The following is a 5,064-nucleotide window of genomic DNA, read 5'->3' on the forward strand; positions in this document are numbered from 1 at the left end:
GCTCTGTGGGCCCCTGTCCTCGGCCCTGGGTCTGCGGCCCCTGTGGGAGGTCGGAAATCAGCCTCAGCCTGGGCTGGATCCCGGGACAGAGGCTCGGCCCGGGGACGTGGTGCCCCTGCCCTCCACGTGGGATTCAGGAGAGAGGCAGCCTGGGCTCGTTGTGTGTGTGTCAGTTCGTGACACTGAGAAGGAGGGGAGTGGCTTAAATGAGTGCACGTGGGCTGACCGTGGGTGTTTTTTTCCACTAGATTTTCAGATTTGAGATTCTGGAAAAATTTTTAATGAAATATCGTTGGTTTGTAATATATTAGTTTCAGGCATACAACATATGAATCAATGTTTTTATAGGTTATACTCCATTTAAAGTTTTACGAAATAATTGCTACATTCCCTGTGCTATCCAGTATATCCTTCTTGTTTATTTCATACACAGTAGTCTGTGTCTCTAGTCTACACCCCTCATCTGCCCGACCCCCGGTAACCATTAGTTATTTTTCTGTATCAAGGACTCTGTTTCTGTTTTTCATATATGTTCCTTTGTATTATTTTCCAGATTCAGTATGTACCAATGCTATCATAAAGTGTTTATCTTCCTCTGAGTTATTTCAGTAAGCGTAATACTCTCTAGGTCCATGTGTGCTGTTGCAAATGGCAGAGTTTCCTTCTTTTTTATGGCTGAGTAATATTCCATTCTATGTATATGTGGATACACACACACACACACACACACACCACATTTTCTCTATTCATTTCTTGCTGGACAGTTGGGTTGCTGACATATCTTGGCTATTGTAAATTGCCTATATGGATATTGGAATGTTTGTATCTTTTCAAATTAGTTTTCAGTTTATTGAAACATATAGCCAGCACTGGATTTGCTGGATCATATGATAATTCTGCTTTTACTTTTTAAGGAACCTCCATATGGTGGGAAAACATTTTTTAAGCTGACTGTTCCCATGTCCTTGGTTTCCCTCTGTCTGATGCCCTAAGGCCTCCAGGGGTCCGAGTCACCCCGTTCCCTACTCACGCGACTTCCTGCATCTGTCCTGACCCCGGTGGTGGAGGAAGAGGAAGAGGAGGACGAGGAGCAGCAGGACGAAGGTCACCGAGACCCGATGAGGACACTCAGGTACCACGTGAGGCCTGGGGCACCAGAGACGCCTGAGTGAGCCAGGGGTGCCGTTTAACTGGGCACCTGCTGTGTGAGGACTTGTGCTGGGATCTGTGCGTCCATCTCCAGCCCACCCGACCCATTTGCAGACGAGGAGCCTGAGGCACAGAGAGGGAGATCACTCAGGGGCCCTGGTGACCCAGCCTGTAGTGGCAGAGCCGAGACTGGAACTAGGACCGTGGGTGCCCTGAGCTCCTCCTGAGCTGGCCCCCAGGAGGACACCAGCTTTCTGCTCTGGGGGCCCCTCACCTGCAGGGTCTTAGCTGGAGCTGAGGGTCCTCCTTTGTCCCTCCCCTCCCCCACTCAGAGGGGCAGGGGAGGGGCAGGCTGCATGGAGGGGCCTCTGGGTCCTCCTCTCCCTCCCCGCATGCTGCAGTGGAGGGCACAGATCCCCACAGTCACCTCCTCGGGGGCTCCCCATGCTCCTCGCTGGATGCGGGTCACACCCAACTCAGAACTGAGGAAACCTAAGATCTTGGCACAGGTCTCTCCTTTTACACTCGGAGAAACTGAGGCCTGCACGCGGGTGTGGTGACGGTGAGGGAGTCCAAATCAGAGTCTCCAGAGGTGCTTGAACTGGGGGCATATTCAGCCTGCCCCCAGAACTGCCACCACTCCTCAAGAGCCTGCTCCCCTCTATGCAGTTCCTGACTCCACTGAGGGATGGAGCTGACAGAACTGATGCCTGCAGCCCCCTAGGGGTCAGCAAGGTGGGGGGTGGGGCTGTTTCCCCCTCCGCAGCCCTGCTCCCCCAGGCTGGGGGCCACGACCCCCGCCCTTCACTCAGCAGCTCAGAGCCCCGAAGCCTGTGTTTCCTGTTGCCCCCTCAGCATCTCTGCTCCACCCCTCGCGAGTCCTTGACGACTTGAGGAGTATTAGATCTTCCGGCTCCCACACTGCCCTGGGGCGGGCTGTTCCCCTGAGCACAGAGCCCCATAACTCCCCAGTGGTTGGATTGGGGCCCGAGGATGGGGTCTGGGCCCATGGGTCCTGGGAATGAGCCCAGGAAGGTGTGCGCGGGCTGATGCAGGGTCCCCACCTCACTCCCTTTGCCTGCACGGCGCTGTGGCCTCCCCGAGACCCTCCCACTGCCCACCTGCCCCTCCGGTCCCCAGTGGGGAGAAAGGGGCGGGGCGTGGGCTCCGAGGCCCCTCAGGGGCCCCTCCCTTAGCACCCCCTCCTCCACCACTGCCCTGCGCTCCCAGGGCAGAGCCCCGAGCTGCTGAGTGAGACGGACAGACTGGGCCTCACCTGAGACCACGAGCGCCAGGGGCTCACTGGGCTGTGACAGCAGGTAGGGGTCTGTGCTGAGTGAGCCGTAGCACCTGTAGGTGCCCCCGTAGGCTGAGGTCACAGGGCTCAAGGAGAACTCGGCCTGGTACCGCCGTCTTGGTCCTGGGAGCGCAGACGCAGGGGGCGATGGGCTGCCCCTCCTTGGACAGAAGGAAGGTGTCCGTCCTGTTTCCTGACTGACACAGCAGGGTCACATTCTCCCCGGGGCCACCGAGGGGCCCGGCCGCACTGAGAGGGAGGGTCTGTCTCTGAGCCATCCTGCAGAGAGGAAGGGGGTGCGGCCACCGGCCCGGGTTCTGAGCGAGACTCCGCGGGCCTCTCTGGCCCCTCAGCGCTGTCTCTGTTTCTCAGAGTCTCTCCCCTCCCCACCCCGTCTCTCTGTCCCTCCCCGGGACCCCTCCCCTGGTCCCAGCATCATCCCTGGGGCTCCCCAGTGGGGCCTGTGCAGAGTCTGGTCCCCGACTGACCCGCTGGCTCCTCACCTGCCACCAGCAGCTCCAGGGTCTCACTGGGGGCCGACCACTCGGAGGAGAGGCCGTGTCCGCCGTAGCATCTGTACCGGCCCCTGTGGATGGTGCCCACAGGGCCCAGGGGGAAGTAGGCCTGATAGAGCCCCCGCTGTGGTCTCTGGGCAGGGCGCTGGGTGAGGTCCTGTCCCCCCACCTTGGACAGAGCGAATCTGGTGTAGCCGACGTCAGAGCGACACTGGAGGGTCAGGTTCTGTCCAGAGGTGACGACAGGGCCCTGCGGGGTCAGGAGGGAGGGCTTCCCAGACAGCCCTGGGGAGAGACACACGCTGGTTGTAGGGACCGCTTCCCCTGTGGACCCCTCTCCGGCCCGGCCCCAGGCCTCGTCGTGTCTCAGTCTGTGTGTCTGTCCTGTGAGCCCCACGCTCCTCTCCCCACCCTCTTACAGGGGCTCCCTGGGAGCAGAGACCCCAGTACGTTGTCTTGTCTGCACAAATGTATGGGGTCAGGACGGGATTCCTCACCTGAGACCAGGAGCTCCAGGGGGTCGCTGGGGGCTGACCACACCCAGGGGTTGTGCCTGTAAAAGCCGTAGCATCTGAACGTCCACCTGTGCCCGGGGGTCACGGGGCCCACGGGGAACAGGGCCTGGGTCTGCCCGTCGAGCATTCGCTGTCCATCCAGGGCCCGAGAGGACTCGTCTTCTCCTTCCTTGGTTAGAAGGAATCTGTTAAATCCCCGACGGGAGCCACACTGGAGGGTCACATTCCCTCCCGACATCACTACAGGGCTCGGCAGGGCTGAGAGGCTGGGTTTGCCGTAGGGTCCTAGGAGAGAAGGAGGCAGCTGGTTCCGTGGGGCCCCCACCTCCTCCCTCCCCTCCCCAGGGCTGGGCTGTGAGAGGGACAGCCCCTGAGAGCAGACCCTCCCGAGGGCAGAGCCCGAGGCCCGCGAGAGTCCCTCACCTGTCACCACCAGCTGCAGGGGGTCACTGCGCTCTGACCAGCCAGTGCGGGTTCCGTAGTAGCACCGATATCTCCCTGCGTGGTCCTCTCTCATGTAGTGGATGGAGAACCTGGCCTTGTCCCCGGGACCCGGGGGTTTCTCTCTGTCCCAGAAAACTGGGTTTCCCTCTTTATCCAGATGGAACTCCTGGGCCCCCGGGGACCCTGACACCAGATGGTCACGGGGCTCCCCCAGGAGACCACAGAGCCTGGCTCAGCCCAGATGGTGGGTTTGGGGAGGGTCCCTGGAAGGAAATCAGAGGCGGGCTCACCAGGCATCTCCCCCAGGTGCCGGCTCTCAGCCCAGCCTCCCAGACTCCCCCTCCGTGAGCCCCGAGCTGCCCTCCCCATGCCCACGGCCTGGGGGTGACCTTGTCCCCACGAGAGGAGGGAGCTGGGCCCTGGGACAGACTCACCGGCCTGCACCTGGGTCCTCAGGCCCACACTCAGCCCTGGAAGAGAGCGCCCTGTGAGAGGGGTGCCCTCAGCCCTGAGCAGCTCCTCTCCACCCGGGGAGTCTCCTGGGCCCTGGGGTCCCCTGATGGAGCAGGCTGGCTGGAGGTCCCTCTAGACCAGGGCTCCCCCTGCCCCTCCCATCTCACCAAGGCAGAGCAGGGCAGGGAGCGCGGGGGCCATGGCGTCTTCCCTGCGGTCCAGGCTGTGAGGATGGAAGACCTGGGTGTCCTCCGGACAGACGGACCACAGGGTGTGTCCTCTCTGGGACTGGGGCTTCCTGTCACGTGGCTGTCACATCAGTGTCCCCACAGGAAGGGGAACAGCCTCTTCTTGAAAGCCGGGCGTTGTTCCTGTGACAGTCCCAGTGTGTTCCTGAGACACCCGTTTCAGGTGTGGTCAAGCAGGGCATGTCCTTCCCTCTGAGAGCCTCCCCTCGGGGTCTGCTTCCTCCTCTGCCCGCCCATCAGCAGGTCCCCGGGGGTCCTCTCCGTGGACGGGGTCAGCAGGCGCTGGAGATGCTTTGGGGAGGATGCTGTCTCTTGCTGCCCACAGGGCTCAGATACCCAGAGACACACTTTTTTTTTTAATTGCTGGATCATTACTTTACAATATGGTGCTGGTTTCTGGCACACATCAGCATGGATCGGCCATGTGTGTCACATGCCCTCCC

The 5,064-nt window shown here is 60.6% G+C and overlaps 1 pseudogene; it reads right to left on the bottom strand.

Annotated features, from left to right (window-relative positions):
- Positions 1 to 274: 274 nt before the first annotated feature.
- LOC782062 (leukocyte immunoglobulin-like receptor subfamily A member 6) lies at positions 275 to 4,606 on the bottom strand (annotated as a pseudogene).
- Between the last annotated feature and the right edge of the window lie 458 nt (positions 4,607 to 5,064).

This window comes from Bos taurus, unplaced genomic scaffold (assembly GCF_002263795.3).
Source record: "Bos taurus isolate L1 Dominette 01449 registration number 42190680 breed Hereford unplaced genomic scaffold, ARS-UCD2.0 Leftover_ScbfJmS_1765, whole genome shotgun sequence".
NCBI classification, from domain to species: Eukaryota; Metazoa; Chordata; class Mammalia; order Artiodactyla; family Bovidae; genus Bos; species Bos taurus.